Source organism: Mesoplodon bidens, assembly GCF_964165515.1.
Source record: "Mesoplodon bidens genome assembly, chromosome: 1".
NCBI lineage: Eukaryota > Metazoa > Chordata > Mammalia > Artiodactyla > Ziphiidae > Mesoplodon > Mesoplodon bidens.
In genome coordinates this window covers 108,470,680-108,482,161 of record NC_138176.1, presented here as the reverse complement: position 1 = coordinate 108,482,161, position 11,482 = coordinate 108,470,680, and the positions used below count along the sequence as shown (strand labels likewise).

The 11,482-nt window shown below is 45.3% G+C and overlaps 1 protein-coding gene across 1 annotated transcript in view; it reads right to left on the bottom strand.

The window, feature by feature from the left end:
• Positions 1-9,548: 9,548 nt before the first annotated feature.
• RAB4A (RAB4A, member RAS oncogene family) overlaps positions 9,549-11,482 on the bottom strand; it is a 53,726-nt gene continuing 51,792 nt past the window's right edge. Inside the window, exon 8 of the mRNA XM_081225599.1 lies at positions 9,549-11,254. The gene's annotated coding sequence lies outside the window, so the exon portion shown is untranslated. The remainder of the gene's footprint in view (positions 11,255-11,482) is intronic.

Genomic DNA, 11,482 nt, shown 5'->3' with positions numbered 1-11,482 from the left:
TTTGGGAATTTTATTAAACTGCATTGAACTTACTAATTTTGGAGGACTGACATCTTTATAATATTGACTCTTTCTATCCCCAAATAGAGTATGTCTCCATTTAAGTTGGTCTTCTTATATTTATTTCAATAAAGTTTTCATCAAAAAGGTCTTTCACATTTTTTCTGGATTTTTTTCCTCCTTCCATCAAATTTTGTAAATACTTCTTGCCTCTGCATAGGAAAGGGGCTGAACTGGGAGGAATGCTGTTACTTTTTCTAATGAATGAAGGAAGGAAACAGAAATGTGGGTGAAGACAGAAGTTGACGATGCTGTCATTAATCATGTATTTTGGAATTACCTCCAGGGAATTGGAAAGGACCCAATTGTTTATCAGCAAGGAAGTGGTTAAAGAAAACATGGCATATTCACACAATGGAACATTATTCAGCCTTTGATAAGAAGGAGAAAGCTCTCAATGCACCCAGACGTGCCAAGAGCTCCAAGATGCAGTACAGATGGAAAAAGACTGTGTGTAACATGTTGCCTTTTGTTTGAGGAAGGGAGGAGGAATAATACCTGTATCCACATCAAGGAACTCTGGAAGGATACACACACTAGCCAGTGGTTACTGTAGGTGTGGGGTGAGGAGGGAGTGAGGGAGAGGCAGGGAGGCCCCAGGGTGACCTTGCATACTGCTTTGATTTTTGACATGTAAGAATGTATTAGCTATTTTTTAAAATCCTAGAGAAAACAGGAAAAAAAACCCCAAAACTGAATACCCACTCTTTGAAGGTATGTCTCCCCCTGAAAACTCCAAGCTGTGTGTGGTTAAGCTAGGCTGACAGAGCCAGCTAGGGGCCTGTAGGGCCAGCAATTGCAGCACCCCCCCCCGCCCCCCACCCCGGGCCTGAACCTGGCTGGAAGGGTACTTTGAACCTTACCATATTCAAAACACATAGATTTTTGGATAGTGAGGTGTAAATCCTGTATTTCCACCAAAAAAACTAACCTGTCCTAGGAATAACATTTGAACTTGATTACACCAACAATAGAAGCTTATCGAGTTTTTCAGAAGGACCAGGGCTTGCTTAGGTGGTCCAGGCTGCTCGCTTTTCCATGTGTTCTGATTGGGACACAGACTCTGTTCCACTTTCCTCCACAGCAGGACTGATTTCCCAGGGATGCCCGCGGTGTGCCCTTCATAACAACAGTGCTCCTGTAGCCTGTGACTGCTGTTTATGGATTAAAGGACACCTGCTTCATGACTGCCACAGTATGTATGGCAAAGGTTAAAATTTAATAATACAAAATATAAACCTTAATTTTTTTAAAAAATGGCTTTTTCTTACGTACAGCATGGATTTAAGTTTGGGCCTCCTGCACGACTAGTGGGAGGGTAAATTGGCACAAGTTCTCTGGAGGGCAGTTTGGCTTTACGGCTCTTAAAAAGGAGCACATCTTTGGGCTTCCCTGGTGGCGCAGTGGTTGGGAGTCCGCCTGCCGATGCAGGGGACACAGGTTCGTGCCCCGGTCCGGGAAGATCCCACATGCCGCGGAGCGGCTGGGCCCGTGAGCCATGGCCGCTGAGCCTGTGCGTCCGGAGCCTGTGCTCCGCGACGGGAGAGGCCACAGCAGTGAGAGGCCCACATACACCAAAAAAAAAAAAAAAAAAAAAAAAAGGAGCACATCTTTGACTTGGCAATTCCGCCCCTAAGCGTTTCCCCACATACCCACGTGGGCCCAGGGAGGTGACTACCCGGGCAGATGGGGCACATCTGCCCGCTGCCCCCATGGGAGCTCCTACGGTGGTGGGGAATGAGGAAAGGGAAGTGTGGGCAGCCCTGAGCATCTGGAAGACCCAGCCGACGCTCTCTGCTCATGCTTGCACAGGTTCAGGAAGCCCGGTGGCCCACGGGCAGGGGACACCACGCCTGCTGCCTGGGATCTTGCTGTGAGTGTGGCTTCAACTTAAACCCAAAACACTGGCCGTGTTGACTGTGACTGGTAGTGTGAACCAGTTAAGAGTGACTGCTTCTGACAGCTAACATCGCCATTAATCCATCTTTTACTAGTTTTACGACCTAGGTGTTGGCTAGGGCCCGAGACAGACAGCCTGTTTCACTGGAGGATTTCAAGGGAACTGGAGGTTCTTCTGTCTCTGTGCTGCCTTCTGCTCCTTGAGAGGAATCCTGGGGGTCAGGATCAAATGCCTTCTTCCTGCCAAGAGCCCCCTCCAACAGCCCACCTTGCTGGGGGCCCCGGCCTGGCACCACACACCCCTTCCTCATGGATGGATCCCGACACTGCCCGCTGTGCTTTCTACGTTTTCTGTGGACTCGACTCGTACCCACGCCCAGCCGAGTGCTCTGCTGTGTGGCGTCACCCTGTGAGAACGGCTCTGACAATGGGTGAGACACCATCTCACCGCGACATCCCCGGGGACAAACACCAGACCCAGCCTAAAGCTGAGGCCGCTACATGGATCCCAAAACTAACTACATTGGGTAAAAGTCTGAAGTCACGGGCTAGTGCTTAAAGCCAACATTACTCCCGGAAACAAAGAGGAAGACAGGAAGGCCAGAGTACAGTAATCGGATAGTTGCAGATCAAGTAAAAAAATCCGAGTACCTAAGGACATTTTTCTTCTATTCTTGCTCAAGGACTCAGTCAAATAAACAGAGAAGAGAAGCAGCACAGGCGAGGGCCAGCCGGGTCAGGAGTTTATTGGCAGAGAGCACAGGAGTGTTGCCACAGTAACTGCAGACGTTAGATGCTGCTGGGCGAGGGGCGTCAGGCAGAGACCACCCTCCTGCGGGCGAAGGGCGACAGCCACGGCACAGGCCCCCAGGCACTGCCTCACCTTCACAGAGCAATAAATATCCGACTCACAAGCGACTTCGGTACAGCTTTAACCACCAAATACAAAACGACTGTGACAAGCATTCGAAAACCAGTTGGCATGCATTTGAGTCATGCATTTTTAATTGATAGTATTTTCAGTGTACTGAAGGCAGGGACAAAGAGGCAAGTTATCAAGCTTGCAGGTTTCTTTTTCTTTTCTTTTTAAATCAAAGTATGGTTTCACAGTGATGAAATCAACTTATTTCCCACCTCCAACAACTTGGCACTAAAGGTATGTTAAACATGGAAAATACTCTTAACAGTTAAAATAAGAACGCTTTATAGTCCTTGAAATTCCAGTAAACACGTGTGTTTGAAATTTCCATGAATTTTGAAGAAAAAAGGTGCCAGTCAACAGAAACCCCGGTGCCTTGTCCTACTGTGCCTTGCTGTGGAGACCACAGGGCTGTCCCCTGGGGCCTGCCGTCCACTTCCTGGGAGTGGCAGCCCTGGCCTCTGCATCTCAGGCCCCTGTACTCTGAGCCACTCCAAAGGGCTATTTTGAAGGTTAAATCAGATGTTAAATGTGAGAACACCTTTAAGTTGTAAAAAAGTGCTATGCCCCTTCAAGGCTTTATGATAGACATTTCAAATGACAGAATTAAAAATGAGGAATCTGTTAAACAAAAATTCTCCAGTAATTTCTCAATAAACTATGTTTTCTTTTAAAAGAAGAAAAGAAAAGTGGGCATGAAATCCTATACTTTAATCGGAGACACACTGAACAACCAATGCAGCACTTGGGTACTGGATTTCTCCAAGTGCAGAAGTATATTTCTCATGGCTCAGATAGGGCTAAAGTTTGAAGAATCAGGTAAAAACACGTATAAACAACCTAAAGAGAAAGCCAAACTTAAAAGCTTCAGGTGAAATCATTTCATCTTAAAATTAGAGTAGGAAAACTGTTATTTGCCATTCCTCTCCTACTGCTTTGAAAAGGTGGCAGTTACTGAGTTTTTATACCTCTGGCTTCTGCTTCAATGTGAGGACCTGTCAACTGTAACAGAGTGTGTGTAATTAACAGAATTGAGAGATTGGACACATTTCACCCCAAGCATTTATGGCCCATCCTACAAGTCTTGGACAGCTGAGCAGGCCTAGCCCTGAAAGCAGACGTTTATCGACAAATCGTCTGTTCCATTGCTTCTCACAGCCTCAAGTTACCGGTCAGTGCACACGGATAGCACAGCAGTCTGGACGCCTGCTTGCCCACAGGCTGTACCGTCAGGTACCAAGAGGCCAACTAAGAGTGCACAGACAGCGTTCCCAAGAAATACTGATCCAAACAACAAAACCTTCAACCTAAACAGCAAAGCTCTTAACCTTAGAATGTAAAACAAGACAACTGGGTAACTAGGCACTGAAGTCAACAGTTGCAAACAAAGAGGCTGCTCTGAGAGTTACGATTTTAGACAGTTTCATTACCATGTGTCTTGGAAAGAGAGTTGTGGACTGAAACTTGGACTCCAAATGCCTCCCAAGGTTTGGGAAGTTCTCAGCCATCATTTTTTTTTTTTTTTTTTTTTGTGGTACGCGGGCCTCTCACTGTTGTGGCCTCTCCCGTTGCAGAGCACAGGCTCTGGATGCGCAGGCTCAGCGGCCATGGCTCACGGGCCCAGCTGCTCCACGGCATGTGGGATCTTCCCGGACCGGGGCACGAACCCGTGTCCCCTGCATCGGCAGGCGGACTCTCAACCACTGCGCCACCAGGGAAGCCCAGCCATCATTTTTTAAACAGGCTTCCCGCCCTCCCTCCCTCTCTTCTCCTCCCGGGGCTCCAGTGATGTGTAGACTGTCTCTTAACGGTGTCCTGTAAGTCCCGGAGGCTTTTCATTCTCCCCCCGCCCCTTTGCTTCTCTGTTTGAATAATTTCAAGTGATATGTCTTCAAGCTCACTGTTTCTTTCTTCTGTTGCTGTTGAAGCTCTGTATTAAATTCTTCGGTTCAGTCGTTGTATTCTTCAGCTCCAAAATGTCTGTTTGGTTCTTTTTTATGTTTTCTATCTCTTTGTTGAACTTCTCATTTTGTTCTTGTATTGTTTTCCTGATTTTGTTAAGTTGTTTTATCTGTGTTCTCTTGTAGCTCTCTGAGCATTTTTGGAACAATTATTTTGAATTCTTTGTTGGCCAACTCATGTGTCCCCATTTCTTTGGGGAGAGTTACTGGAAGTTTGCCATGTTCCTTTGGTGGTCTCACGATTCCCTGATTCTTTGTGATCCCTGAAGTCTTGCTATTAATAGGTATCTGTGCACTTGAAGCAGCAGCCATCTCTTCCAGACTTTATGGGCTGACTTTGGTATAAGACCTTCACCTGCAGGCGGGGGCATGCCGGAGTGTGCTGTGATCCCAGGCCTAGTGGTGTAGGGTTCCAAGTGCAGGGTCAGGGGGTAGTCTGGGTGGGAGGGATACTGTGCCATTGGCTCAGGCCACTGAGGGTCACAGCATCAACTGTGTGCTTCCTGGCAAGCACTGTGCAGGCTCTGCAGTGGCTGCAAGGGCCGGTGGGTTCCTCAGTGGCACGTCCAGGTTCAGCTGCTCGGGCACAGGGCAGGAAGCAGTGATGGCCAGAGTTGGAGGTGTGCACACACCTGGCTGTGGAGACCAGCTGCAGGTGCCTGTGTAGTGGCAGGGGCTGGTCACAGACTCACACGTAGCAGTGGGGAACAGGGCCAGTCGCAAGGGCTCGGGCCAAGCGTGGGCCCACAGCAGCTGCGGCCCTGGCAGGTGGTGTACTTTCCTAGAGCTGCAGAATCTCCCCACAGGTGTGTACACAACAGCGGAGGTTGGTGACGGGGATCAGCCTGGGGGTGTGCAGGTGCACAGCTGGGAGGGGCTGGCCACACTGCACACCTGGCAACGGGGGTCAGCCGCAGGGGCCTAGGCGGGCATCTTGCACCTATGTAGCTGCAGAGGCCTGGGCAGGCTGCCAGTGCAGATCCTGGGCGCTGGTGAGGCCGGGAAGGATGGGGAGGGACTCAGGCAGCAGGTGCCCAGGAACGGGAGTACCCATGGGGTGATAACTACTGAAAGCTGGTGGGCTCCTCTGCGGAGCAGGGTATTAGGAACCACGGTTGTTCCAGCTGCATGGCTGACACTTTGCTTTGCTGGTCTCTAGGTGGGGTGAAACTGAACAGGCCCTTTGTGTGGTGCCCCAAAAGGCTGGGGAAGCTAGTCGCTCACCCCTCACCCCCACCCCGCTTTCCTGGGGAGAACTCTTTCTAGCTGGGGAGTTCCCTCTTGGTGCTGTGCAGTGCTGGCCTGGGGGATGGGATGGTGCAGACAGAATGAAGCTGTTCTTCCCTTTCTGTGTGATTATTTTCAGGTTTTTGTTCCACTGAGCAGCTGAAGTTTCTTAAGTGGACTCCCGAGTTCTCCCGGAGCTGTTTTTCTCTATGGATAGCTAATTGCTGATCTTTGTTGGGAGTCGGAGGGGATGGAGGCCGGGGCCTCCCTACTTCGCCATCTTGGTGATGTCATTTGAAAGTGAGCTCTAGGAGTTATGAAACTCCCTCCCAGAAAGGAAGGGACTGAGCAGGATCATATAACCACCTTTTGGGAGATTTTGCAAAACAGGTATCTTGCAGTGGATAGGCTTGACATCCAGGTACTTTAGAAGGACTTCGGGACACAACTGACTCTGACCATTTGTCCTTTCCACAAGCACTGGAGTCCCTTCTATTTGCCAGGCCCTAGGCACACAGAAGGCAGCCCTTTCCTAGGGAAGTCTCAGCCCAGTAGAGAAGACAAATAAAGACAATCTACGGCCCAACGTGACCAATACCAAAAGCAAGGTCAGGACAGCGCAGGACTGGAGTGGTGTGTCTGCACGTGTCAGGAGTGGGAGAGGGTTACGGAGGGCTCCCAGCTGCACCCGTCAGGACAAGGGGGCTGCAGCCTGACGGACCTGGACCGTCTGCAGGGTGCATTACAGGTGAGGGCAGCGAAACACAGTCCATGCAAAGGCAGAGAGGCGATGAGAAAGCAAGGGGCATTCGGAGAAACACAAGAGTGTCCTATAAAAGCACCATTTTCCCCAGGAAATAGGCATAGCGTGAGGGCATGTGACAGATGTTTATGGCCACAGAAACCAACATGGTGACTTTTCTGGAAAGGAGAATGGTGTGGTGGACTTACCCCAAATTAATCACAGCACAAATTTTCCTAGTCAATGTAAAATGATTTGACAGCTCCCCACCCCACCCACATACAGAACTTAGCACTTTACTCTCATACAGAGTTAGTTGGCCCTTCAATATTTAGTGAACGTAATTATTTCTATGGCATTTTGGAACGTGACATACTCAGAAATTTAGTGTTTTTCTTAAAATGCTAGTTCTTCTTTAAAATGAAATTTACACATGACATCAAGAAGTTGGAGACAGGAGCTGTCAGAGCACAGGCTTATCTGTTTTCCATCCGATTCCCACAGGCGAAGGACAACATCCTCGAGGATGAAGGAGCATGCTGACATCACTGCAAGCTCGACCCACTTCATACCTGGTTAGAGTAACTTCCGGAGATGCATGGGTCAAGTTCAGTACATCCTTCATGTAGACACGCTGAGGTGATTAAACTAGGTGTGCCTCACATTACTACAGTGGCAAGTGTGATACTAAGAAGGTCTAACAACCAGTTGGGCGAGGGGTCCCACCACTCTGAAGCCGCGCGGGCTGTGGGTGGCAGGCTGGCTGCCCCGTGTCCCTGCTGAAGGTGCAACTGTCCCCTGGGCTCGGGGACAGAACTTCCAGTACAATTAGCCACATGTTGGGAAATGACCTCCTGTAATACTGGATTAAAGATGTGCATCTTGCTTCTTCAATGCATGCCAGAAAGACAACTTTATATAATTGCAAGAAAAAAACCATAGCCATTCTTGGCTTGTAACAGTATCTTTTATGAAGCTCCCAATGGTATGTTGATTATATAAAATTAAAAAAATATATTCTTGTCAGAAATGCATACTGAACTATTTTTGGGTGAAATGACAGATGTTTGGGGTGTTTCCAAATATTACAGCATAAAAAAAGTGGGGCAAAGGTATACAGTAGATAAAACAAGATGGGCATAATGCGGACAATTGTGGAAGCTAGCTGACATAGTGGTTCTACGTGCTATTTTCTCCATACTTGTTTATGTTCAAAAACTCCCATAAGTCAGTTGCTAACCTTAGACGGTGATGGCCGACAAATGACTCCTCTTCCTGAAGCTGGCAAGTTGAGTGTTCTCAGATAAATCCCTCTACAATTCTAAAAGCAACTCCTTAAAGAAGTAAATACAATCAGGAAGCAACCAAGCAACAACTGAGATAAACTCAGATTGTTTGTAGGTGCACAGGTAGACTGATTAGTAAAGAGAAATCATTTTACAACTAGCACAAAAAATTATTTTAAACTTTACAGGTGTTTTAAAGTCCCTCTAATTCTCCCCTCCAAAAAAAGCAAAAAAAAAAAAAAAAAAAAAGACAAATTTGACAGAAAATAAAGAACCATCTTCTGTGTCACAGTATGAATTACAAATCATTTAAATTACTAATTTTAGCACTTTCTTCACTCTGAATGAGACTGATCTGCTAGGAATCAATGTTCTTAAAGGTTTCAAAAACTCTTACATAAGTCACAAGTAATATGTTTTCAAAAAAAACGTTATAGTATCCCAAACTGTGATGTTTTCATTTTCACTTAAATGCTGGACTGTGAAAGAATAAATTATAATCTCAAGTCCAGATGGAGTATAGAATCTTTTTCTAGGAAGACTGAGAAAATGCTTTTCTAGATATGTAAATTAAGAGCATCCTGAAAACTTAGTAAGTTGTGGGAAATACATACATAACCTTTGTAACTAGATATATTTGGTCTTTATCTCTGGTTCCCGACACAAAGCTCCTAAAACCCTTAGAATTTCCTGAGTTTTAGGGGTCCCTTGTGAGCAGAGTTTATGCTAATGAATTGACTTCAGGTGTGTCCCCTAGAGAGCCTCAGTGTGGGGCTGGTCACCAGAAAGGTCGAAGGAACTTTTACCTCCACCCACTGGCCTCAGGGAAGGGGGGCTGGAGATTAAGCTCTAGAAAAATTCTTGAACAGCAAGATTTGAGGAGCTTCTGAGCTTCCGGGTTGGTGAACAGGAAGACATCCATGTGCTGCGAGGGTGGTGCAGCCCAAACTCCACAGGGACAGAAGCTCCTGTCCCTGGCCAGACCTGGCCCTATGTTATCTCCTCGTCTGCTGTTCATTTTTATCCTTTAATATATCCTTTGCAATAAACCAGTAATCTCGTACGGAAACTGTTTCTCTCAGTCCTGTGAGCTGCTCTAGAAGTTAATCAAACCCAAGGAGGGGGTCGTGGGAACCTCAGACTTAGTGCTGACTTAACCTCAGCACTTAACCTGTGCTGGTAGGTCAGAAGCACAGGTAACAACCTGGACCTGTGACTGGCATCTGCAGTGTGTGTCTGGGGGCGGGTGGTGGTAGTGGTGGTGATGCCGACTCAGCCCTTAACCTATGGGATCTGATGCCATCTCCGGGTAGACAGGGTCAGAACAGAACCCATCTAGTGTGTGAAGAATCAGAGGATTGGTTGGTGGTGTTGGAAAACACTCCATGGACCAAATACCACATTTTCTCCCCTCTTCATTTTTCCTAAAGGCCTCTATTAAGAACCACCATGGTTTGGTTCTCCAGCAACTTTTATTGGTCAAGGGATGTGGAATTATATGCAGTACCTGGGGTTTAATTAACAGGCTCACTTATAAATCAACTTAACATTTATCTTATCAAAAAAAATTTTGCTTTTGAATAAACTGATGTGGTCAAACAGACATGCTCCTACCCCATGCAAAAAGCTGTTCAAAAACGAGCAGCTTGCAAACCCACTGTAAATGAGATACTGAATGAAACGTTCTTCTAGCGAGGTCCAAGAAGCAGTTCGGTCTGATAATTTGTTTCATATTCTGACTTCTCAAAATCAAATATTCAAGACATAAAAGAAGCAAAATTAAAGTACCTAAAACAGCTATATCCTGATATTTTTATCCGAGTCACTTCCCAGAGTTTGTAGTGCTGCTGTGCTCTGTTGGTTAAAATAAAACAACAAAAACAGTAGGCAGCTTCCAACTTAAAGGTAATGAAATTTACCAGTTTGCAGCTAAAAGTCACAGTGGAAGAACACATATAAGGTGAAGAATGCTTTTAAACCTTTCAGCTTTAAGTAGTACTGTATTTTAACTTTAAAGAGAAGTTCTATTATATATTTTTTGCATAAACATTTAAAAATATTAGAACAAGTCTTTGTAATACAATATATATTAGACTTCAATATAACTCATGTGAATTAAAAACATGTTAACTTGATAACTGTCATAAGGCAAAAGCTGTACAGAAACTTCTTAGTGGTGTCCCTTTAAAATTAACTTGATTTAGTGGGTTGCCTTAAAATGAACACAAAACAATAAAAGACTAAAAAAGAGGCAGTGATGCTCTAATACTGAATCCCAGAAAAAGCACAGTAGCAAACGATGTGTTTTCTAACAGGGAGACCGGGTGGTTCAGCAAACTGGGACCCGGTGAGCAGCCCCTGGTACGTGGTTCATCTATTGCACTGACCAGATGCTGAGAGTAGATCGGTTGCCTAGGAAGTTTGGTTAAAGGTACCAGCATCTTTAGTACTGATCACAGTGCCTGAGACAGAGCAGGTGCTCAGCTCCGCTTCCTGAACGGATCTGATGAAGATGCTTTAAAATCAACAGGATGCTGGACAGTGTAAAGTTCATGGAAAAACTCAATTTTTCATTTTGTTTTGGTATGTGAGTAACTACTGATCTAGTATTTCGAGTGTGGCTCACATAACACCTTGTGGACTGTGGTAAATGGGATTAACTAAGCACTGCATTGGCGATTAATGCCAGAGTCTCTGAATATCAGGTCATAAACATAACCAACTGTGCAATATAACTGACACAATGATCAAAGTACACCTCACGATAAACAGATTTTAGTTCAGACGATTAAAAAAAAATAAAGTATTAGACTGCATTTAGTGCAACGCTCTATCAATCATACCATACATCACATACCATGCTGTGGAGACGTACTGGACTAGCATATATACAGTACACAGCCAGGATTCAAACCAGGGTGAAAGGGCGAATATGGAACAGAACATTTTTACATACATGTGTACATTTAATGGTCTTGTCCACTGAATTGGATTTATTATACATTTGCTGTGCCACATCTACTAGCTTGCATAACAACCCAAATTATTTTTTTTTGCACAAAGATCTACTTCCATTTAAAGTAGAAAAGGATGGTGGTTAAAAAAAAAAAAACTTCTTCAAGCTCCAACAATTGTGTCCCAAATACCACTGTATGAACACCTAAAAAATATTAAGAACAATTTAGAAACATGCATAACTAAAAATGTACAAACAAACATCGATTAAAGTCACAAAGGGAACTAGTGAATGAATACTTACAATTTTTATTTAAACTTACCTAGGCATATTAGATAATGTTGACTATACATAAAAAAGAGGAAGCTTTAGAAAGTTAAAATCTCTACTTGCAAATTTTATAAACGAGCCTTAGCTACAGGCACATTCATT